The sequence below is a fragment of the Narcine bancroftii genome, chromosome 5 (assembly GCF_036971445.1).
Source record: "Narcine bancroftii isolate sNarBan1 chromosome 5, sNarBan1.hap1, whole genome shotgun sequence".
Lineage (NCBI taxonomy): Eukaryota > Metazoa > Chordata > Chondrichthyes > Torpediniformes > Narcinidae > Narcine > Narcine bancroftii.
In genome coordinates this window covers 53,847,788-53,874,144 of record NC_091473.1, presented here as the reverse complement: position 1 = coordinate 53,874,144, position 26,357 = coordinate 53,847,788, and the positions used below count along the sequence as shown (strand labels likewise).

The 26,357-nt window shown below is 40.4% G+C and overlaps 1 protein-coding gene across 10 annotated transcripts in view; it reads left to right on the top strand.

The window, feature by feature from the left end:
* The window catches only part of astn1 (astrotactin 1), a 2,519,376-nt gene that overhangs the window by 813,519 nt on the left and 1,679,500 nt on the right, over positions 1–26,357 (top strand). The window contains exon 1 of one of the 10 annotated variants that reach the window (XM_069937474.1): positions 1,164–1,273. The exons of the other annotated variants lie outside the window; for them this stretch is intronic. The gene's annotated coding sequence lies outside the window, so the exon portion shown is untranslated. Of the gene's footprint in view, positions 1–1,163; positions 1,274–26,357 lie in introns of those variants that run through there. 10 annotated transcript variants of the gene reach the window in all.

Sequence of the window (26,357 nt, the reverse complement as noted above, 5' to 3'; positions counted from 1 at the left end):
TACTTCCCTTTATTGGTCAGGGCATTAAGTAAGGGAGTTGTAACTGGATAAGATATCAATCACATTTTAAGCTTGATAAAGGATGCCAAACTGAAATGTTGACTTACCCTTTTTATTCATGGATGGCTGCTTGACTTACCACAACCCTCCAACAGCTCATTGTTTGCTCATTTGGAACCCTCTGAATAATATTGGTTGCCTTGCTGAAGGACCGAATGTCTTCAAATTTAGACTTAAGTAACGGTAACAGGCCCTTTCAACCACTAGCACGTCACCCAATTACACACAATTGACCTACATCCCCGGTATATCTTTGAAGGTTGGGAGAAAACTGGGGCACCCAGAGGAAACCCATGCAGACGAAGGGAGAATGTGCAAACTCCTTCCAGATAGGACCCGTTTCAGGTTCTGTAATATGGTTGCACACATCCTTATACTAACTATGCTACCCCAAAACTGGAAAGGATGCAAAAATCATCAGACAGATTTAACAGATCGACTTATGAGGGAGCTGGAGCACAGGAGAAGTGACCTCATAGACATGTATATAATGAGGGAAGTCCAAAACTAGGTTTACAGTAAGAAGGGAAAGATTTGAAAGGGGCAAGAGATGCAACTATTTTAGACCAAGGATGTTGTGCATTTGGAACAAAACTGTCAAGAGGAAGTGCTGAAGGTGACATTTCTTCAAGTACATGGACAGGAAGGAGTTAGTGTGACGTGGACCAAATTCAGGCAGATGGGATGAGTTCAGATGGGCAACTTGATCATGATGGACAGTTTGGGCCAAAGTGCATATTTCCCTGCTGTGTCACTCTACAAATTTATGATTCCATGTCAGGGGCTATCGCTGCCCCTTTTCCTCTGAAAGCCCGCTCTTTGGTCCAGGCTTGTATTGAGGCTCGATTGAGTAGCTGTGTGGTCTGGATGGAAGTTAAACAAAGCATCAATGGGCAGCTTTATTGGCCAATAAGTGCAGTTTGATGATGCTGTTGATAATGCCTACCATCCCTTTGTTGATGACTGACTGGAGGCTGATTGGACAGAATGCCTACCTCCATGATCCTAGTTTTCGCCTTTGTGAGATAAATTCTAGAATTGTAGCTATACTGGTGCTCTTCACCAAGATATACAGCCAATTTCAGAATGCAAGTCTTCAATGCTATGACTAGGTTAATCCCAATTAATCCAGAACTGTCATTCCTGGTCCCAGATAATTCCAATCAACATTTGCTCAAGAACGTCAGATTTGAACCAGAATTATGACTCTAAGGTAATTTTATTAAGAAGAAACTTTGTTCCGAAGCATTGATATAATAAGGAAAGAATTAATTTGCTTTTCACATAATTCTTTTCACACCAAGGGCAGCTGATCCCATGACCCCATCCTCATACCTGAGGATGTAAAAAAAAAGGTTCACTCAATTTACTTTATATTTTATTCCGAGGTCACCCTCAGTGTAGAAGATTGAGGAGCGATTTTTGAATCGGTATTTAAAATTATAAGAGGGACAGGCAGAGTAAATGTAGATAGGCTTTTTCAATTGAGAGAGGGGGAAATTCAAATAAGAGAACATGGATGGAGATTGAAAGGGAAATTTCTTCACTCAAGAGTGGTGGGTGTGTGGAATGAGCTTCAGGACAAAATGGTAGATGTGGGTTCTATTTTAATATTTAAAGAAAAGTTGGATAGGTGAATGAATGAGAGGTATGGAAGGTCATTGGGTAGGTGTGGCTCATTGGGACTAGGTGGGTGAACGTGTTCGGCATGGACTAAAAGGACCGAACTGGCCTGTTTCTGTGCTGTAATTGTTATATAGTTCAAGTTTATTTGATTCCTTCTTTCTATTTTACTGAGTTTTTTATTTGAATAGTTTTTTTGTCTGATGACAAGAGACCTGTGAAAGACCTTGTATTACTAGGGTGAGGTCAAAGACCAGAAGAACCACATATGCTGGAATCTTGAACAAACAGTAAGAAGCTGGAGGGACTCGGGGTCAGAAAACGTTTCGAGTTGAGTCCCATTTTTTTGGGTTCAGCCCAAGAGTGGAGCAGGTGGTGGGGAAGCATGAGACCAGTATGGATTTGCAGGCCCTGAGCAAGGGACAGCAAGGTATTCACACCGCAGGGGTTGCTCTGGCACACAAATTAGGTGAGGTCAACTTGTGCAGCCCTCTGCAGTGTTTAAAAGACACTGGCCAGGTATTTGGAAAAGGAAGGCCCAGAGGAATATGTGCCTCATTTGGGCATTGTGGTTAGTGAAGGTGAAGTGTGCTGCAAGGGCTGTGCAACTTCATTATCTAGAAGGAATGAGTGTGAGTGGATGGAAAAATAGGAGATAAGTCAGGGCAATAAGCCAGTGTTGGTCAATCCAGCATCAAATCCAAGATGACAAACATGAATTAATCTATCAGCCTATCTGAGTAGAGTATTAGTGGCTGCTAAGTTATATGCACCTTTGGTTTGACAACAGCAGGTGGCCCTGTCTGATGCTCACTTTCCCAGTGACAAGGCTCTGAACCCTGCCATACCAGGCCACTCATTCAATCATGTCCCTGCGACATGACTGCTGCGACAGTTCACCAAGGAGTTTCCCATGGGGATTGTGCTCCCACCTCCCTAAGAGCTAAAATTGGGAGATTGGGCGGGGTATAGAGGGATAGAATCTGAGTGTAGGTCAGTAGGATGAGGCAAAATAATAGTTTAGCAAAGACTGAAGGGCCTCTTTCTGAGCTGAGGTGTTCTATGGTTCTATTACTGTCCACACACTCTCAGAATTCAAGAGATCATTGCATAAAAATGGTACCTCTCAAGTGCATTTCCAAGGCATCAGTCACTTTTGTTTTAATGACCGTGATAAGTAATTGGTTTGAGGTGCAAGCTACTAGTCTGTGCACTTATCCACCCATTGTATTCCCTACTGATTGCTTATATTGATGAAATAACTGTGGTAATCACTCCAATTGATACAAGAGTTCTCATGCACACTGTGGGGCTACCAACGAGGAACCATGTGATTTTAAGAGGATCACCTACCTTCAAGTTTTCAGGTGGTTTCAAGTGAGCTATTGATCCTGATTGAAATAAGCAACCATATTTTTAACTGCTATTTCTATTGAGAAGAAAATCAGTGTGTGATCATCAAATGGGTGTCCGTGTTAAACATTAAGGAAAAAGTGGTACAGTGGGATTTGAAAGGCAAGATACATTTAACACTTCTCACATCCATTCGCCAAGTTTTGCATGGTTTTCAGCTGTTGTTTCCAATATTGTGCTTTTGAAATTGGGGATCAGAGAATTGTTATAACAAAGGTAGTGGTTACTTGGCCCATTGAGTTGACACAGGCCAATAGCAGAGCTATCAATTCTCTCTCTCTCTCTCTCTCTCTCTCTCTCTCTCTCTCTCTCTCTCTCCTTTCAGCTCTACAACCTGCTTCCTCTCAAGTGCATTTTCAATTCCCTTTCCAAGGTACCAGTCACTTTTGTTTTAATAACCCTGACAAGTAATTGGTTCTAGATGCAAGCTACTATTTGAGGACATAGAGTATTTCATCATAATCACCTTTAATCTTTGACCAGAATTATCCATCCTTGAATCATCTGCCAATGGGTGTATCTTCCCTGGATTTGCCCTCTTAAAACCACTCAGGTTCTGTGATAGTCCACACTGACAAGACAGAAAAATACACAACAGAACCACATAGTACACAATACAGATTTATTAAATTACACCAGTGGATGTGAGAAATATTCAATTCAGATAGACAGTGTCACCTTAGTCAATATTGAAGCTCACTCCAAGATCCACAGTGAAACAGCACAATAGTTAATGCATTTTTCTGGTGGCATAGCTCTACAAATTGATAGGCATATCTCTTTGAATTCATTTGAGACATGTTGTTAACTTGTTAATATATGCCATTGTGTCCTTCCTTAAAGAAATGGAAATGATTGACATCAATCAGCCCTTCACATGTACACTTGATGTTAAAATTTCTCATCTGACAAACAGATGAAGCAAAGTCTAGCAGGGTTGCTTCCATTACACTTTGACATCCATGTCCTGTGTACATGAGGTTCAAGCTTTAATTTTCATGAATTAATCATTAGTCTGGGGAAATAATTGTTCTTAAGACTCACAAAGGAAAAGAAAAATTTAGATTAAGGTTGAAAAAGAAAACGAAACGTTATTGGCTCCTAAAGTTAATGTGCAAAACCTATGCCTTTTGACAAGCCATCTTGTGGCTGACAGTTGGAATGTTAGACAGCTGTTTTTTGTCCAGTGCATGGTGATCAGAAAGAATTGGAAATCTCCAATTGTGGCCTAGGCAATGCTTGGTAGAGATTCAGCAATATTGCCTGTTGTATGATATTTATGATTCAACGTTCTTTATGAATCATTCTCCCAACATGTCCTTTCAATTTCAAGGATTTCTGCATACCATTTAGCACTGGGTCTATATTGTCATTTATTCTTTTGACCCAAGTTAATGCTTCAAACACCTCTGCGTTGATTTTTTTCACCCCAGTTATCCTGTACACTTGGTTTTTTTTTAACCATCCTCCCTACTCTTGGTTGGAGCTTGGGTCAATAGTCACTTGACAATATATACAGTACATTTTACCCTCCCATACATACAACATAAGGATTGTTTTTTGGAAGATTATATATATTATATAATCTTGGCAGAATATCATGGGCCAAAGGACCTATATGGTGCTGTAATGTTCTATCAGAAATAGAAGCAAAAATATGTCATCACCTTTTCTGCCATTCAACAAGATCTTGGGCACCACAGTATAAATTTCTTGCACTAATTTCTTATCCCTTGATTCTGCTTACAACCAAAGGTCTTATCAGTATCTTGAGTCCTCTGCGTTGGTAAGAAATCCATAGATTCATTCACCCTTGGTAAAGAGTTTTCTTTGCAACTCTGGCCGGAATGGCAGATCTCTTGCATCAAAACTGTGACACCTAGCTTAGACAGTGTAGACAGAGGAAATGACATTCCAGCATTTATCTTGAATAGCCCTGTTAGAATTTTATATGTTTCAATGAAATCACCTTTCATGTTTATAAACTGTCGGACCATCGGCCTAGTCTATCCTTAGAGGATGAAGTTTACAGGCAGGAATGAATTTGGTGAGCATTTTGGCACTCTTTCTCTGTATCAAGTGACCCAATCATGTGGGATGATGGTAGGGCAAATTTCTCACAACTTTGCAACCTGCATTCAACTCTGTCTTCCTGTGCTGACTGCAAGAGTTTGCGTGTCTTTTTCTGCATTTCCTCTTGGTGAATTGGTTGGTTTATTGCCTCCCAAAAGTGTGCTGCTGGTGAAGCTGATTTGCTACTTTTCAGCATGGGCACTTTGGGGGCCAATCGGCCTGTTTCTGTGCTGTCCAACTCTGACTAAATTCCCCCGGTATTGGTGAGTGGTTAGGAGGTTCAGCAGAGTTCATAGGCCTTTGACGGGGAATAGAATGCAGGAAAATGATTGGGGAAATGGGATTGCTCTGAGAGTTGACATCAGCCACCTTCGTTCCATCCTGTAAGGAAATATGGGTGGTTTCCCACCTGAGCCACATATTGTTATGAAATATGAACATGTGCATGCTAATACAATTGTGTTCCGACCTGAGCTGCATCTCATTTCAGTGAAGCACTTTGACTTTTGTACTCAAAATTCTCTGGTGTAGCCACTGATGTTGTAGTGGGTAATTTGAGGGGAGAAGAGAGAGTAACGAATCACATTTGAGAGGAAGTTCAAATGAAATGGTTTACTTTACAAATGCGTTCAACTTTGTTAAAAACCCGTATCGCACGCCCTGATTACGTCACCATGTTAGGACATCATGACGTTCGGCAGCCAGTTTACTAGAACTTGTAGTGCCGCTATATTCCCCTGCCCCCAAAGGACTGGCTCAGAAAGATTCAGTTCATTTGTCTTTGGAGGACGACCACACTGTGTAACCATTGGGTGTGGCACAGACCATTCTAAGATTATGTATTCAGGTTGTAACCAGTCCACTGTGAATGTTTGAGGTTGTCCTCCAATGCCATAGCACTTTATGTGGTCCTTCGTAAGGTGTTTGTTGGAGTGATCCTTGTGTGCCCCTTCGGACAAAAACATACTCACAATCTCTGAGTTCATTGGGAATGAAGGAAGATTGTGTGCCATATCGAGAAGTTGGTATGGGAGCTTGTTTTCCTATCCACTCCCGCTGTTTGCACAGTGTTACTGGTGGCTGGGTTATCACCCACGAGGAGATGGCACAAATTCTCCAGGGATGACCAGAGGTGCTCCATAGACCAACGCTGCAGACAATGAGTTGAACTCTTCTGGCGTTGTGCTGATGTCCAGTAGCACCCAGAGAAGTTGATCTCCCAATCTGGTCCCTGTAAGCAGGCTCTCAGTGCTGCCCAGGTGCTCATGGAACTGTTCCACCATACCGTTGGACTGTGGGTGTTAAGCTGTGGAGCTGCATTCTTAGAAGTTTAGATAAAGGAGTCCAGATGCTAGAGGGAATCTGTGGTCTTCTGTCTGAAGTGATATGATGTAGGATGAAGCAAAAGTGCAAGACTAAGTTGAAGTGTCGACCATGGGAACTGCCTCTGGCCAACTAATAAAACTGTCATCAATGGTGAATAAATATCTGAATCCCCTGAATACTGGGATTGGGTCAATTATATTGATGTGTACATGGTCAAATCTGTGCTTTAGCGGTTCAAATGGCTGGAGTGGAGCTTTTACATGCCTTTGTACTTTTAACTTCTGGCAGTCCACGTACGCCCTTGCCCAATCAGTGACGTCTTTCTTTGGGCTGTGCCAGACAAATTTATCAGATACTAGGTGGACCATTGACCTAATGGAGCAATGCAGTAGGTTGTGAATGCTGTCGAAAATGTGATGCCTCTATGAGGTAGGAACGATGGAGCATGGATGTCCTGTCGAGACATTGCAAAGAAGCATGTCCCAAAGCCAGGTCCTGGAGCTACTGGTTTGTAGTCAGATATCTCTGCATCTTGCCATTGAGCCTCTGCCAGGGTGAAATAGTCAACACCTTGGGAAAATGCGCATACTTGTTGAAAACCAGCACGTTGGGCATCAGCCACCATATTCCTTTTTCTGAAGATGTGCTCTATCTTTGTAGAGAACTCCAAAATGTAGGATAAGTGATGCTGTTGACGGGCTGACTAAGGTTCCAAAGCTTTACCAAAAGCAAAAGTTAATGATTTATGGTCTGTAGAGACCACAAAGCCTCAAGTAAGTACTGAAAGTGCCTGACCGCCTGGTAAAGCGCCAGCAGCTCCTTATTGAAGGTGCTGTATTTGGTCTCTGCGTGGCAAAGGTGTCAGCTGAAGAATGCTACTGGCTTTATTGTTCATTTATGTATTGTTCTAGCACTCCTCCTTCGGCCACGTCAGACGCATCTGGCGATAAGGCAGTTAGCACATACTTCCACAGGTAATTCAGCATGATTACACTTGCTAGTGCATCTTTAGTCTCCTGAAAGACATTTGTAGTCAACTCTACCCAGCAAAGTTTTTTTTATACATTCTGAGATATTATGACATGTGCACAGTGGGAACGAAACGGCAGTAAAAATTTACTATTCCCAAGGAACTCTTGGAGATCCTTGAGCGTTGCTGGCTTCAGGAATCTCGTGATGGCCTCCACTTTAGCAGGTAGCAGAACCACGCCCTTACATGTGATTGTGTCACATAAATTCGATGGGTGACTGTCCAAGCTGGTACTTTGTTGAATTAACCGTGAGCCTGAACGCCCACAAGCGGCTAAAGAGTAATCGCAGGTCTTTTGCATGTTCTTCGTGGGTGTGGCTGGCAACGAGAATTTCATCTAAGTATGTGAAAATTAAATCGATGCCACACCCCACTGCATCCATCAGGCACTGAAGGTTATGCAGCATTTTTCAGCCGGAAGGGCATCTGCAAAAATTCAAATAAGCCAAACTGCGTTATAATTGGCATTTAAGGCAAGTGTTCTGGGTTAACCACATACCAAATCTATTTTTGAGAAAATCCTGATCCCGTAAAAATTTGCTGTAAAGTCTTGTATGTGGGGTACAGGATAGGCGTCTGCTGTTGTTGCGTTGTTTAGGCTCTGTAATCACCGCAGGGTCTCCAGCCTCCCATGGCTCTGGGCACCATATGCAATGATGATGTTCACGGGCTATCTGACCTGCGTATAATGCCTAACTCCTCCATTTTAGCCAACTCTTGCTTTGCAATGTGCAACTTTTCAGGTGAAAGTCAATGGGCTCTAGCGTATACACAAAATATATGGCTTACACCATGTTTCACAGAAGCAGTGGAGAACTGGGGAGTAATGACATCAGCAAGGTTGTCGAGGATTCTGGCGAATTGGTTCTCTGTACATTTGTGGCATGCAAGTTGGGGTGGGTAACCTTGAATCTCTGAGGCAGAAGATTTAGAAAGACATGCTGTCAATCAACTGGCGTCCTTTCATATTCACTATTAGGGATTGGGTGCGGAGGAAGTCTGCTCCCAGCAAAGGCCAGGACACAGCAGCAAGAGTGAACCTCCATGTAAACTTGCTGCCGTTGAATTTCACACCACAGTTCTTATCCCATTCATATGGATAGAGCTGTTATTTACAGCCAAGAGGTTGGGATCTGCTCCTCTGATACAGGTATTGAACCCTGAAAGAGGAAAGACGGTAACCTCTGAACGACGAGGAATTTTTGCCCCGAGAGCTTATTCTAGACATAAAGCAGACTGTTTTGGTGGCCAGCCATTATCAACGGCTGGCGTGGGCATTTCCCGAGAAACCACAAGGAGAACATCATTTGTGGGCACCAGCAGCACATCGTTGGTGATAGAAGCACCGGCTGATGGTCTCTGAGTCACGTTTGTCCAGCGGAGACCACGTTCTAAGCATTGGGATGTGAAGGTTCAGTGGGACATGACACAGCATTTATTTTGACAGGCTTCACACCCTGCTGTTTCATGCGCCACAGGATGTCCACCTTTGTAGCCACTGTTCATGGGTCGCTGAAATCGTCATTGGATAACATGAGACAGATGTCTACTCACAAATGCTCTAGAAATAGCTGTTCAAAGAGCCAACATGTCTTGTGGCAGTCTGCCTGTACCAACATATCACCCATAAACTCTGAAAGGGCATGATCTCCCAGGCCATGATTTGGAGGAGCTACGCAGCTCGCTCACACCAGGAGAACCTGTAAATACACGGGATTGCTTTCAGCACCTTGTACTTGGTGTGCGGTGGTGATTCCTGAAGGAAATCCACAACACAGCCGGCTGTGTCCTGGCCCAAGGCACTCACCATATGGTAATACTTGGTGGGGTCCACCTCTTTTTCTGATGTGGAATTGTGCCTCTGCCTGTCTGAACCAGACTTTGGGTTATGACATTCAGAAGACAAGCAGTTTTAGAGATACTGCTGTGCTGTCCATTACTAGTTCAAAATTTTGATTTGGGCCCATTGAGGTCACCAATTGTAGCCACTAATGTCGCAGTGGGTAATTTGAGAGGGGAATTAGTTCAAACAAAATTGTTTACTTTACAGACACGCACAATCTTTTTAAAAACCCGCATCACACACCCTGATAATGTCACCGCGTCGTTCCAGCCGGTTCGCTGGAACTTGTAGTGCCACTACACTGTCATTTTCCTTTGTCACTGGTGGCTCTATTCATTTGTTAACTTCCAGCAATACATGCACAAGGACACCTTGGTCCCTTGAACAGAAAAACTTTTCAATTTTGTGTCCAAGTTATTAACGTATATCAAAAAAATAGTGGTTCTACTTGGACCCCTTGGGAATATCATCACACACTAATCTGAAAATGAACCATTTCCTGCAACTCCCTAGCTTTCTACCTTTAAGCTAAATATCGAAATTGCTTATGACCCATGACCCAGTTTTGCTAACCAGTAATTTGTATCGGACTTCCTCAAAGGATATCTACTGCGACAACCTTCTTGTTCACTGTATCAACAAATTAAATCTGGTTTGTAAAAGAGGATTTGCCTTGCAGCAAGATGTGTTGAATTTCTTTTATCTAACTTCCTTTCTCTTTGATGTTACTGGATCTCCCCTACAACTGTTGAGAAACAGATTCACCCATTGTTGCTTTCAATGCTCTTGCACTTCTTTTGGAACAAGCACGTTACTTTGCCATTCTCTTGTTTTTGAACTTACATAATTGGAAGATTATACCCAATTTTTCTGTATCCTTCACCTGAACATCCCTTAAAAGTTCATCTGAACCTTGTGGATTTTTAAATTAAAATGCTGCAATATATTGTTCTTCTCCCTTGTCATCTTTGTCCTATCCATGATCATGTACCTTCCTTTCTGCTTAGATTTTGGAAAAATCTTCTTGGCACAAAATACTCACAACATCTCATCATGCTTTCTTCTTCAATGCGCTGGTGACCTTATCTCTAATCAGCCACACCCTTCATTTTATCAGCGACATGTATGCTGTTCCTTATCATGAAAATAGATGATCTCTTTCCTTTTCCATTGATCATGGTTCTCATGAGATTTACTCATGTGAAATATACGTTCAGTTTCCTTTTCTCATCTTCTGAATAGCCTTTATAATCCAACAAGTTTTGGTTTTGAAGCCAAGCATAGTCTGCTGGAGGAACTCAGCAAGTCACACAGCATCAGTGAAAGAAAAAAATGGCCAAAGTTTTGAGTAGGAACTCTAGATCCAGGACAGTCCTGATCTAGAGTTTCTTGAGACAGTATCCGGAAATGTCATACCCATTCCTGAGACTTTATGAGCTACTTTTAGTGAAAAAATAATTGTGGAAGACCAGCACATTAGAGAAATAGAACCATTGATGAATGCAATACAAACCGATGGCTGAAATGTGAATATTTTATGAATGTAAAGTACGAGAAAATATTGAGTGCACACTATTATTTAGACTAGGATTTGTGGTCCATATGGCTTATGATAAGTGGTCTTAAGAAAAGAATACTTAAAGTGGTCTATGGGTTTAGAACCACTGATTTAGAAGCTTTGAAAGTCTGATTGTAAACACTTGAGAGGATGGCACATCTGCTGTTTGTATTCAGTTGAGAACCTGATGATATGTGAAAGATTGTGGCTGACTGAATATTTCTTGTCCTCACCTGTCAAAGAGATGAGAAGTCATTAGAGCTTTACGCCCATTTCTGCTGACTTCTTGAGCCAGTGTAAACAGGATATGGCAGTGTCCATCTTTGTATGAATGAATGCAAAGTCATGATGGCAAATAAATGTGCAGTTGTTTCGTGAGATATCACATAACCAAGTAGGCTGGGACTTATTTCTGAAAAAAAATGAAAGGTAGAATGTGACCAATTTTTTTGGTAAAATTATGAAGAGGTTTAATAGGACTTTACACATATTCAGAAATGCAGAAGGTGTAGATGCTGGAACTTTGAGAAAACAAAGAATTGCTGGAGGAACTCAGCAAGCCAGACAGCATCAATGGGGGAGAAATTATCATTTTTTTGGTTTAGAGTCTAGACCCTGTATCAAGATGTGAGGTGGAGGGGTATATCTGGAGGTGATAGGGCAGAAGGTGTGAGACAGATAGGAGGAGAGTCCAATGAAGGGGAGGGAGAGAGAGGATTTTTTCCCCCATCTCCTTCAGCACAGTCCCACAAGTAGCAACACTTCTTTAAGATGATCCACTTTTTGCGGGGACATGTCTCTCTGAGACTTCCTCTTCCACTCTTCCCTGCCTATCAACCCTTCCACCCCTCAGATACTTCCCACTGAATCAGAGAAAGAGAAAAACTTATCCCTATCGCTCCTCTCTCATCTCCATCCAGAGTCACAATGTACATTGTCCAACCTAATGCAAGGAGGATTGTTAGAAAGGCTGATGAGTTTAGGGCATGGATTAACATGTGGGATTACAATATTATTGCTATTAGTGAGACTTGGTTGCAGGAGGTGCAGGACTGGCATCTTAATGTTCTGGGGTTCCATTGCTTTAGACATGATAGAGGGTGAGGGATGATAGGGGGAGGGGTGGCATTGCTAGTCAGGGAAAATATCTCAGCTGTGAAAAGTCAAGAAAGCCATAAGGGTATGTCCAAAGAGACTATATGGGTTGAGTTGATAGACAAGAGAGGTGTGAACACACTGATAGGGTTGTATTTATAGACTGCACAATAGTCAGAGAGAATTGGAGGAGAAATTCTATAGAGAGATAGCAGACCAATGTAAGAACTTTCCAAATATTGCATGGGACTTCCATACTGTGAAAGGTCTGGACGGCTTGGAGTTTGTAAAATGTGTTAAGGAAAGTTTTTAAAATCAATACCTAGAGGTACCAATGAGAGAGGATGCAGGACTGGATCCCCTATTAGTGAACAAAGCAGGTCAGGTGACAGATATATATGTAGGTGTATATGTATTTTGGGTTCAGTGACCATAACGTCATTAGCTTCAAGTTAATTATAGGAAAGGATAAGTCTGTTCCTCATGTTGTGATTCTAAATTGGAGAAAGGCAAATTTTGTGGAAATGAGAAAGGTTCTAGGAAGAGTGGAATGGATATGTTATGTGGGTGGCCTTCAAACAATTTTGAGTGAAGCGTTTGCACGTTCCTGTTAGGATTAAATTTGAGGTTAACAGGCATAGGGAGGCCTGGTTTTCATGGGATATTGGTGTTCTGGTTAAGAAGAAGAAGGAAGTCAACAGCAAGTATAGGCAACATGAAGCTAATGAGGCACTTGAAGAGTACAGAAAATTGCAAGAAAATACTCAGGAAGAAAAAAGACATGAGATTGTTTTGGCAGATAATGTGAAGGTAAACCCGAAAAGTTTCTACAAGTATATTGAGTAAAAGGATAGTAAGGGACAAAATTAGTCCCGAGAGGATCAGAGTGATCAAATGTGTGTGGAGCCTCACGTAGTGGGGCAGATCTTAAACAGTTTTTTTTTGCATCAGTATTTACTCAGGAAACTATCATTGTGTAATGAGGAAGGAAAGGAAACAAACAGAAGTGTCAAGGAACATGACATTAAGGAGGAGGAACTGCTTGCTGCATTACAATGAATAAAGGTAGATAAATTCCCTGGGCCAGATATGATATTCCCTGGGACGTTGAGGGAGACTAGTGTAAACATTTCAGGCACCCTGGCTGATATTTTAAAAATGTCCTTAGACACGGATGAGGCACCAGAGCCTTTCAAAAAGGCTTCAAAATTAAACCGGTAATCCTGGTAATTATAGGCCGGTGAGCCTGACATCAGTAGTAGTTAAGTTATTTTGGAAGGGCAAACCAATGTAGGACACACACACAGTAAATGGTAGGGCACTGAAGAGTGCAGAGGGGCAAAGAGATCTGGGAATACAGATACATTGTTCCCTAAAGGTGGCATCGCATGTGGACAGGGTTGTAAAGAAAGCATTTGGCATCTTAGCCTTTAGAAATCAAAGTATTGAGTATAGGAGTTGGGACGTTATGTTGAAGTCGTTCTGGTCACCTTATTACAGGAAGAGTATCAATAAGATTGAAAGAGTGCAGAGAAAATTTACTAGGATGTTGCCAGGTCATCAGGAATTCAGTTATATGGAAAGATTAATCATGTTGGGACTTCATTCTTTGGAAGATAGAAAAACAAGGGGAGATTTGATTGAGGTTTACAAGATTGAGTGTATAGACAGAGTGGATGCAAGTAGGCATTTCCACTTAGATTGGGGGAAGATCAATATGAGGGTCATAGTTTTAAGCTGAAAGGGGAATGTTTTAGGGGAAAGTTCTTCACTCAGAGTGGTGGGAGTTCAAATGAGCTGCCATCTGATGTGATGAATGCAGGCTCAATCTTGAGTTTTAAAAATAGATTAGACAAGTACATGGATGGGAGAGGTCTGGAGGGTTATGGAATGGGAACATGTCAGTGGTATGAGCGGAGTGGTGGTTGGCACAGACTAGAAGGGCCAAATGGCCTTTTTTCTGTGCTGTAGAATTCTATAGTTCTAACCACCTGCATTTGGTATACTCAGAGTGGATTTTTCAACATTGGTGAATCAATATGATTCCCCATATTCCAATGCTCTGTGGGGCGAAACACAAGCTTCCTGACGCCTATCGTTTTAACTTTTCCAGCTATTCCATATAGACACATCTGTCCTCAGCTTCTGCCAGGTTGAGTTCAAACATAAACTTAAGGAATGAAAAATTCATATTTCTCCTGGGCAGCCTTAAATGTAATGGCATGAACACTGAATTTTCAAATTTTAGGTGACTGCCACATTAACCTGATGTCGCTGTTTCCACCTGTTCTTTACTTACTCCTGTAAAAACAATGTTTTTCCCTATCTCTGGCTTTTCCCACCCCCACTTCCATTGTTTCTCCACCTTTCACACTTTCAGTTTTACCTCTGGGACCCTCCCCTTCATTCCCCATTTCTTCTTTGGCTTGGCTTCGCGGACGAAGATTTATGGAGGGGTAATGTCCACGTCAGCTGCAGGCTCGTCTATGGCTGACAAGTCCGATGCTGGACAGGCAGACACAGTTGCAGCGGTTGCAAGGGAAAATTGGTTGGTTGGGGTTGGGTGTTGGGTTTTTCTTCCTTTGTCTTTTGTCAGTGAGGTGGGCTCTGCGGTCTTCTTCAAAGGAGGTTGCTGCCTGCCGAACTGTGATGCACCAAGATGCATGGATGGAGGCAATATCAGCCCACTGGCGGTGGTCAATGTGGCAGGCACAAAGAGATTTCTTTAGGCAGTCCTTGCACCTCTTCTTTGTTGCACCTCTGTCTCGGTGGCCAGTGGAGAGCTCGCCATATAACACGATCTTGGGAAGGCGATGGTCCTCCATTCTGGAGACGTGACCTACCCAGCGCAGTTGGATCTTCAGCAGTGTGGATTCGATGCTGTCGGCCTCTGCCATCTCGAGTACTTCGATGTTGGAGATGAAGTCGCTCCAATGAATGTTGAGGATGGAGTGGAGACAACGCTAGTGGAAGCGTTCTAGGAGCCGTAGGTGATGCCGGTAAAGGACCCATGATTCTGAGCCGAACAGGAGTGTGGGTATGACAACGGCTCTGTATATGCTAATCTTTGTGAGGTTTTTCAGTTGGTTGTTTTTCCAGACTCTTTTGTGTAGTCTTCCAAAGGCGCTATTTGCCTTGGCGAGATAGACAACAGACTCGCTATTCCCCATTTATATATGTATTATCTCCCCTTTCCCTCCAATCATGATAAAGGGACCAGCCCCATAATGTTGTGAGCAATTTTTTGCTCAACAGATGTGGAGGTGTTTTCATTTTATGGAGAGTCCCCAGCTAAGCCATAAATATAAAATATTTGCAATGAAGAGCTAGTGAGGAATTCAGGAGGAATATTAGTTGTTTATTGCTGCAGCTTGGCATCACACTCAGGCTTATGTGTGTTTTGAGGAGATGATGGATCACAAGATTTAGGAGCAGAAGTAGGCTCATCGAGTCTTCTGCAATTATGAGCTTTCCACTCATCCCCACTCCATGGCTTTTCTCCTTTAAACCTCGATGCCCTGACTAATTAAATACGTACCAATCTCTGTCCTAAAATTGCTTCCTCTGATTAATTTTTCCATATCTGCCCTTTTATCCTGAAGTTAGGCTCTATTTTCCAAGAATCCCCTAGCATTGAAAATATTCTTGCCACATCTACTCTGTTCATGTCCCTATGAGGTTGCCCAGCATCCTTCTGTACTCCAACGAGTACAGTCCAAGAGCCAACAAACATTCCTCATGTGCTAACCCTTTCATTCCTGGTATCATTCTCAGAAATATTCTCTGAACCCCCCCCCCCCTAACTCCAGCACAACTTTTTTTTCAAATAAAGTACCCAAAACTGTACACAGCACACCTAGTGAAGTCTGAACGGTGCTTTATATAGTCTCAATTACATCCCTGCTCTTATATGCTATTCCTCCAGAAATGAATGCCAACTTTGCATTTGCATTCTTCACCACTGACTTAACCTAGATAAATATGAGGTGGGAAGGAACAGGAGATAATGTTGATAGGGGGTGATGAAACCTTGTGTGGAGCTGAGGGATCAGGCTCAAAAAGTGTTTCTGTGCACAACAGTAAACAAAATCTGAAGCTCCATTATTATTATTGTAAAGAGAGCTCATTTATATCTGTGGGTACAAGGACACATCGGAGCTTTCAAGCTAAGAATGATTACAAAAGTGCTTTCAAAATTAATTTGTGTTCCTCCATTGCTTTTCTGACCACCAGATAGATCTTCTCAATACCTGACATTTTGGTAATGGAAGCTCATGCCACATTAACCTGGCAGATTTCATCAGTGAAGGATTCAAATAAATAAGAATTTGGTATTCTCTGAACATATGAAAATGATGATCCACATAAATCATGACCATACTGATCCACATATTTATCAGATACTACGTACATGACAGAGACAGGATCACAGCATCAAAATGCCCAGACCCTAAGAACTGCTCTGTTTCATTTAAATGCTTTTGGTTGCCCTGACGTTCTTCAATTTACAGTACAACTCCCATTATCCAAAAAGGTTGGGACCAGGCCTATATGGGATAAATGTTCTTTTCAGAGAACTGCTCTTTTAAAAAAAACAGTAGCCACAGCAAATCACTTGTATCAATGTTTAAACAACCACAAACAACAAGGGAAGGTTTTTTTAAGCATTAAAATAATGTTTAAATCTCACCAAAAAATTGCAGGCCGCAGCCAATCCCCAACACGTATGCACCCCACTGCCGTTGATCTGAGGGGAGGCTTCCCTGGCTGAAGGAACATTCACTGGCAGGTCGACGGGCTCCTGTCTTCCTGGTCACCGGAGCTCCCGACCCCAGAGTTACAACTTCAAATCTTTCCCTATGTCTACCACTCATGCACATTGGAGAGTCCGGAGTGTGTGTGCGGTAGTAGGTGGAGGGGAATGTTTGCAGTTGGGATCAAGAGCTCTGCTGTGCTGAGGAAGGAAGGAAGGCCCCTGAGCCCGAGGTCCCCACTCCTGCCCGGAACCCCAAGGACCCCTCTCTCTTTGATGACACCAGGGCAAGGGATTCTTCTGACCACTTGCAGCTGGGAGATTGCGCAGTTGAGAGGGAAAGTTGAAGAGAAAAGTCAATAGGGGAGGGTAAAGAAGAACTGGAAAGGGAGAGAAGAGGGAGTTACCTGAAACGAGGACAATCGTCATTCTAATTTCATGTTGGATGATTTTTTTTTCCAACCTGAGGTCAGCTCAGCTCAGAAAAAAATTTCAGATAAATGAGTATTTTTGATTTGCTTCTGATTTTGGATAATTGGAGTTGAATTGTACTTTGTGCTATATTATATTGTTTTCTCTTTCTTTGGCTTGGCTTCGCGGACGAAGATTTATGGAGGGGGTAAAAAAGTCCACGTCAGCTGCAGGCTCGTTTGTGGCTGACCAGTCCGATGCGGGACAGGCAGACACGATTGCAGCGGTTGCAAGGGAAAATTGGTTGGTTGGGGTTGGGTGTTGGGTTTTTCCTCCTTTGCCTTTTGTCAGTGAGGTGGGCTCTGCGGTCTTCTTCAAAGGAGGCTGCTGCCCGCCAAACTGTGAGGCGCCAAGATGCACGGTTTGAGGCGTTATCAGCCCACTGGCGGTGGTCAATGTGGCAGGCACCAAGAGATTTCTTTAGGCAGTCCTTGTACCTTTTCTTTGGTGCACCTCTGTCACGGTGGCCAGTGGAGAGCTCGCCATATAATACGATCTTGGGAAGGCGATGGTCCTCCATTCTGGAGACGTGACCCATCCAGCGCAGCTGGATCTTCAGCAGCGTGGACTCGATGCTGTCGACCTCTGCCATCTCGAGTACCTCGACGTTAGGGGTGTGAGCGCTCCAATGGATGTTGAGGATGGAGCGGAGACAACGCTGGTGGAAGCGTTCTAGGAGCCGTAGGTGGTGCCGGTAGAGGACCCATGATTCGGAGCCGAACAGGAGTGTGGGTATGACAACGGCTCTGTATACGCTTATCTTTGTGAGGTTTTTCAGTTGGTTGTTTTTCCAGACTCTTTTGTGTAGTCTTCCAAAGGCGCTATTTGCCTTGGCGAGTCTGTTGTCTATCTCATTGTCGATCCTTGCATCTGATGAAATGGTGCAGCCGAGATAGGTAAACTGGTTGACCGTTTTGAGTTTTCTGTGCCCGATGGAGATGTGGGGGGGCTGGTAGTCATGGTGGGGAGCTGGCTGATGGAGGACCTCAGTTTTCTTCAGGCTGACTTCCAGGCCAAACATTTTGGCAGTTTCCGCAAAGCAGGACGTCAAGCGCTGAAGAGCTGGCTCTGAATGGGCAACTAAAGCGGCATCATCTGCAAAGAGTAGTTCACGGACAAGTTTCTCTTGTGTCTTGGTGTGAGCTTGCAGGCGCCTCAGATTGAAGAGACTGCCATCCGTGCGGTACCGGATGTAAACAGCGTCTTCATTGTTGGGGTCTTTCATGGCTTGGTTCAGCATCATGCTGAAGAAGATTGAAAAGAGGGTTGGTGCGAGAACACAGCCTTGCTTCACGCCATTGTTAATGGAGAAGGGTTCAGAGAGCTCATTGCTGTATCTGACCCGACCTTGTTGGTTTTCGTGCAGTTGGATAATCATGTTGAGGAACTTTGGGGGACATCCGATGCGCTCTAGTATTTGCCAAAGCCCTTTCCTGCTCACGGTGTCGAAGGCTTTGGTGAGGTCAACAAAGGTGATGTAGAGTCCTTTGTTTTGTTCTCTGCACTTTTCTTGGAGCTGTCTGAGGGCAAAGACCATGTCAGTGGTTCCTCTGTTTGCGCGAAAGCCGCACTGTGATTCTGGGAGAATATTCTCAGCGACACTAGGTATTATTCTATTTAGTAGAATCCTAGCGAAGATTTTGCCTGCAATGGAGAGCAACGTGATTCCCCTGTAGTTTGAGCAGTCTGATTTCTCGCCTTTGTTTTTGTACAGGGTGATGATGGTGGCATCACGAAGATCCTGAGGCAGTTTACCTTGGTCCCAACAAAGCTTGAAAAACTCATGCAGTTTGGCATGCAGAGTTTTGCCGCCAGCCTTCCAGACTTCTGGGGGGATTCCATCCATACCTGCTGCTTTGCCACTTTTCAGTTGTTCGATTGCCTTATATGTCTCATCCAGGGTGGGAACCTCATCCAGCTCTAGCCTTAGGGGCTGTTGAGGGAGCTGGAGCAGGGCGGAATCTTGGACTGAGCGGTTGGTACTGAAAAGAGATTGGAAGTGTTCTGACCATCGGTTGAGGATGGAGATCTTGTCGCTGAGGAGGACTTTGCCGTCTGAGCTGCGCAGCGGGCTTTGGACCTGGGGTGAGGGGCCGTACACAGCCTTTAGAGCCTCGTAGAAACCCCTGAAGTCGCCAATGTCCGCGCTGAGCTGTGTTCGTTTGGCGAGGCTAGTCCACCACTCATTTTGGATCTCCCGGAGTTTGCGCTGAAGATGGCTGCATGCGCGACGGAAGGCTTGTTTCTTCTCTGGACAGGACGGCTTTGTAAGGTGAGCCTGGTGGGCAGCTCGCTTCTTTGCCAGCAAAGAAGCGAGCTGCCCACCAGGCTCACCTTACATATTATATTGTAGTACACTTTTAACTGCACCAGCAATGCAAGTACATAAAATATTGCATTTAAAATCTTCTTACCACATTAGAATATCCAAAGTGCTTTACAGTGTATGAAAAATGTTATTGTTTTATGTAACACGAATGGAACACAGCATAAGACCACTAACTGCCCTGAATTCATGATTAGTACTTTGTTTTTTTTTCAAGTATGGTGACCTCAATGTATTGTGGGAAAATCATGGGGAATTCCACACAAGTTAATGCCATGCGATGTTTAACATCCAATGGGAATGGTGATCAGTCTCAGTTTACTGATACATTGAAAAGGTGGCACCCCTGAACTGTGTGTCCTGCAAATATGAGTCAAGACTCACTTCGAGCTGAGTCTTGAAGTGTACAAGATCATTAACATTGCAGTAAAATAGGCAGCCCCTTAACTTGTAGTACAGCAGCACTCACACATTTGAGTCAGAAGGTTTTAAGTTTAAATCCCACGTGACTTCTGACTCAGGAATGGTGGAAGTATGATCAAGGGAGGCAGAGGAGCACCTGCAGGACTGCTTTGAATCTCTGGACTGGACCATATTTAAGGACTCCCCTTCAAACTTAAACGAATATGCCACTACGGTCATCAACTTCCTCAAGACACGCCTGGATCGGGGAGGAGGGTGCGTCACGTGATGTCGTGAGAAACACCACGCACCCTGCTGACTCCTGAGGCAATGACTAAAAACACGTACATATTAAGAAAAGTTGAGGTTGCAAAAATTATTTTAAAATTATTTAAAAGTGCTTACCAGAAAGAAAAAAGATGTCACCGAAGAAAATAAAGCCTGTAAAGACCACAACAAAGGAACAACGATAAGAGAGAAAGAAGAGAGAACATGGGCTTGCCTCATCATCAAAGCAGGTCACTAAAGTTGGATCACGATCCGCTGATGAGAGCCTTTCTGAAGGAACATCGTCTGGAGTCTTCTCTGTGGTTCCCCACAAAGATGGTGCACTGGTAAGTCCAAGACTGCATGTGCGATGCAGAAGGCAAAAAAATTGGAAAAAAAAACATTGCAAATTTTAAAGGGCCATCATGGTGTATCCACTTCTAATGTGGAGGAAGATTCAGATGAGTCTGTCAGTGTAGAAGAAGCAACAAGCTCAGAAGAAACAAGATTTAATATGGAGGAAGATTCAGATGAGTCTGTCAGTGTAGAAGAAGCAACAAGCTCAGAAGAAACAAGATTTAAAGGCAAGAAAAAGACTTTCGATAAAAGAATATATAAAATTGAAACTAAAATTGATAAACCTGAGATTCTGGAGAGCAATTTAAAGCTTTTAACTGTAGAATTAAAGCAAGTTAGAACTGATATTGATAAATAATGTCTCACAGAGTTGATAAACTGGAAGAAAAACTTTAAGATGTGCATGAAGAGATACTACATGTTAAAGACAGAACAAATGTTAATGAAGACTGTAACTGCTTTGATTTCTATGAATGAAAAGTTGCTTGAGAAAATTGACATCCTGGAAAATTACAGTAGAATAAATAATCTTAAAATTGTGGGGATGTCTGAAGATAAAGAAGGTCAAGAGCTTTTTTCAAGAGTGCATACTGAAAATGCTTGGGGAAAAAGAGATGATTTTGATCAAGAGAGCTCATAGAGCTCTTAGACCAAAACCGGGTCTTAATCAGAGACCTCGCTCTGTCTTGATCAGATTTTTGAATTACCAAGACAGGGAGAAGGTACTTGGTTTTGTGATGAGTAAAGCTAAAGAAGGTGGACCTTTGAACGATGAGAGGAATAAGATTTTTTTTAATCCAGAGTTGAGTCCAGCTCTTTTGAAGAGAAGAAAAGAGTTTAACTTGGTTAAGAAGGCTTTATATGATAAAGGTTATAGATTTGTTCTTCATAATCCAGTTATTTTGAAAATATTTTTGCCAGATCAAAAGAATGTGTATTTTACAAATCGTATCCAGGCTGAAAATTATGTGAAGGATCTGCCTGGAACCCAATTAATAAGTGTTGATGATCTGAAATAAGCTACTGATGTAAGGGTGTGTATTCCCCCTTTCTTTTTCTTATTTTCTTTTTTTTTATTGATGAATGAAGAAACTATATTTGGAAGTATTGTTGTTATACAGGAAAGTTTTATTTTCCCCTGGAGTTCAGGGATGTGTCTGTTGATTTCTGACGATCACATGTTTTCATGGCCTCACCACAACCCATAAAATGGAGGGTGGTAATGTTACTACTTCTAGCATTTTTTTGGGCGGTTTACTTTATTTTTCGTTCATTTTTTTCTAATATTCTTTTATAACATGTTTATTTTGAATAATTTTGATGTTTTTGGATTGCAGACATTGACACTTGGGGCCAAGGTATTGTGTGGGAGTTCTTCCTGGAGAGGACTGTTTGATAGAAATTTTTAAAAATGTATTATTAAACATGATGAGTAAAGCAGTTAAGATTTTGAGTTTTAATATTAACAGGATCAATGGCCCCAAAAAAAGATTTTATCTTGTATTAAGAAATTAGGAGTACATGTTGCCTTTTTACATTAGACCCATTTAATTAAAAATGAACATCTGCAATTGAAAAGGGATTGGGAAGGTTAGGTAGCTTTTTCCACATTTAATTGTAAGGCTAGAGGAGTAGCGATTTTATTTAAGAAAAATCTACCAGTTAAAATTCAAAGTGTAATTACAGACCCAGTGGGAAGATATATAATGGTAATTGCCAAATATTTTCTGAGGAGTGGACTTCATTAAAAATATATATGAACCAAACACAGATGATCAGAAGTTTATAAAGATTTTTTTTTAATTTAGTGGATGTACACGGAAATGTTTCAATAAGTGGTGATATTAATTTTTGATTAGAACCTAAGTTGGATAAATCATCAAAAACTATAGTTAAATCAAAAGGCATCTAAAACATTGTTATCTTTAATGAATGATTTTAATTTGATTATTATATGGAGAAAGATGCATCCTAAAGATTGGAACTATTTTTATTCTGACAGGTTTAACATATATTCTAGAATTTATTTTTTGTTTTACATTCAGCTCAAAATCAATCAAGAGTTCTAAATTATGAATATAAAACAATCTGATCATTCTCCATTGTTGATTTAATTTGAATTTTCTGAAAGGTAGTATTCAGTTAAAAGATGGAGATTGAATTCTTTATTATTGAATAGGGAAGATTTATTTTTTAATAAGGCGACATATAGAATAGTTTTGTGACACTAATTTAAATTCAATGAAAGATAAGTTTATTATTTGGGATGCATTAAAACTTATTTAAGAGGACAAATTATAAGTTACTCTTCAAAACTTAAAAAGGAGTATATGAAAGACATATATTAATTGGGAAAAGAAATAACAGTATTGGAGAAAGATATTCAAAAATCATCTTTGGAGTATTTTAATTAATAAAAAATTACAGTATAATACAATGTTAACATATAAAACAGAGAAAATGATATTATGGTCCATGCAGAAATATTATGAATTAGGAGAATGATCACAAAGTTTTAGCTTGGCAACTAAAAGGGAAACAGTCTTCTAGAACTTTGACTGAACAAGAGGTTCACGATGCACTTAATTGTTTAGAAAACAATAAATCTCCAGGAGAAGATGGGTTCAAAGAATTTAAGGATTTGTTGAATCCTTTAGTTATGAAGGTAATAGAATAGGCTTTTAAATTGAATTATTTTCCAGAAACCTTTTCAACAGTGATAATTATAGTTATTCCTAAAAATGATAGAGTTCCATTAAAACCAGCTTTATATATACCTATATTATTATTAAATGTTGATTATAAAATTATAGCAAAGGAAGTAGCAAATAATATTAATGATCATCTTCCTGAATTAATAAATATGGATCAGACAGGTTTTGTTAAAAATATACAAACTTCCAAAAAGATAGTAAGGTTATTAAGTGTAATTAATTTACCCCAGAGGCTTAAAAATGAATGTGATAGTAGCTTTAGATGCAGAAAAAGCTCTTTATAGGTTAGAATGGGATTATTTGTTTAAGGCTTTGAGTAAATTTGGTTTGGTTCTGAATTTTATAAATTGGAATATATAAATTGCACTATATAGGAATCCTAAGGCTAAAGTAATAACAAATGGGCAATGTCTCAATCTTTCAGATTAGATAGATCAAGTAGACATGGATGTCCTCTATGCTTTAGCTATAGAACCACTTGCACAAAATATTTGTGATGATAGACAGTTGAGAAGGTTTACAATAAAACTGAACACAAAATTAGTTTATTTGCTGATAATGTCCTAGTTTATTTAACTCAGCCACAATTGTCATGACTAAGACAATATAATCAGTTATTAGAATATGGGAGAATATCAAGATATAAAATAAATTGGAATAAAAGTGAAGTAATGGAAATGGTACAAGGAGATTATTCACAGTGTCAACAAAAAGTTCAATTTAAGTGGATGGATCAGATTAAATATTTGGGAAAAACATGGTGATAATAATCTGAAAACATAAATTAAACTATATTACAATATTTAAGGAAATAGATGTTTTTTTAATTAGTAAATTTACCTATTAAGTTAATTATATTAAAATGAATATTTTTCCAAGAATTCAGTATTGATTTTAAACTCTACCTATCTCTGTACCTCAAGTTTTTTTTCCAAAATTTAAATAAACAAGTTAGGAAATTTATTCGGAAAGGAAAAATTGTAATAAAGTTTTTGGACAAATTAACATGTAAGTATTATTTAGCAGGATTACAACTTCCCAATTTTAAGAATTATTAGAAGGCAACACAACTAATATTTTTAGTTTGTTTGTTTGTAAAAACTAAATCATATTGGGTTGAAATTGAATTAAATAAAATTGGAGAAAATATACCAGAGGAGTTTATCTATAAATGGTAACTAAAATCAATAACAATGGATAAAGATGCCCCAATATTAAAACACCTACTTACTATTTGCAATAAAGTTAAATTATAAATTGATGGGTATTCTCCATTGATTAATCCTCTATTAATCTTTTTGAAAGATGATCCTTTTTTAAATATTTGGAATAATAAAATAATTTTAAAATTGGAAGATTGCTATGCTAATAATAGATTGATGTCTTTTCATCAATTAAGAATTAAATATGGTATTCTTTGTAATATATTATTTTGTTATTTTAAATTATGAGATTATCTAAGGGAGAAATTAGGATCTGACATGACTTTAAAGAATCTTAGAAATTTGAAGCAAATTATAGTGGATGAAATGATTTTAAAATATATTTCAAAAGCATATATCTTATTACAAGAACAGAATTTGTTTAATTCAAAGGAAAGATGGGAACAAGATTTGATTATAAATCAATAGGTTTGGCAAGATTTATGTAACGAAGTTGTGTCTTATACGATCAATGCAAGATGTAGACTGATTCATTATCATTTTTTTAAAAAATCAGTTATTTATTACACCTCAGAAATTGAGTAGATAGAGATGAAATTTATCAGAACTCCTTCATTCCACATGGTCTTATTTGAAAGCGAATCGTTTTGGGGTTTCCATAGTATGTTTTTTACATCGAGTCGCTGGTGTGACTTTTCCGTTAAACCTTGAATTATTTGCTGTTATGAAACTTTGAAAGTAATTACACCAAAGTTACCTTTGTCAGATTCTCAATTGAAATTTATTAAATTAACTTTAGTAGTACCAAGAAAATGTAACCTGGAAATCTGATGTTCCATTAACATTACACAGATGGTATACTGAGATTCAAAGGAGTAAATATTCTTTAATTTTACAAATTTGGGGCCCCAATGCTAAATTAATGAGATTAAAATTATATATTTTTTAAATTAAATATTCTCCTGACTAGTAAGGTTCTTCCCATATCTATAATAACTTTTGGAATGATATTTTTGGGGTCCTTGAGTGTCATATGAAACAATCCAAAATAATATGTAGTTATGTTATTATGTATTATATATTTAGATTAGTTAAGGGATTAGGTTAGGTTAAGAGGGGGGGGGGAAGGAGGAGTCTTGGGTTTTTTTAGTTTTTAGTTCTCATTCACTTTCTTTTTCTTTCTATATATATATATATATATATATTTGTTAACACTGTAATATTGTGATTTGTTATCCTTTGTTGTTATTATCTTGATTCAATAAAATATTCAAAAAAAGACCTGTGTGGCCATGTGTACTGACAGTGAGAACCCTAACCAGAAGCAATGGTTGAAGTAAAACATTTGCAACCTGCTGAGGGGATTTAAGACTCGTCGATGGCATTTAAGACCAGTGGTCCAGATTTCTGCAGGAATTCCAGATTTGACCTATGAAGTGTATCTCAGCAGCAAAGACAAAATCATTAATCACTAGCTATGGCAGGATTGCAGGCCATTGCATTCTACAAGGCTAAGGCGAACATCATAAATAGCTGTGATGAGCTGAACACCTTTTGTGCTTGCTTTGAAAAGAAGAATCCAATGGTACCTTTGAGAATCTCTGCAGAATCTGACAATCCTGTCTCAGACTAATTTCATAACATCCTTCAAGATGATGAACCCTTACAAGGCATCTGGCCCTGATGGCGTACCTGGCAGGGCACGGAAAATCTGTGCCAATCAATTACCTGGAGTGTTGATGGACAGTTTCAAACTCTCATTGCTGCAATCGGAGGTTCGCACCTGATTCAAAAGGGTGTCAATCATATCAGTACCCAAGTTGAGTAGTGTGAACTGCCTCAACGACTTTTATCGCCCAATAGCACTAACTTCTAAAGTGATG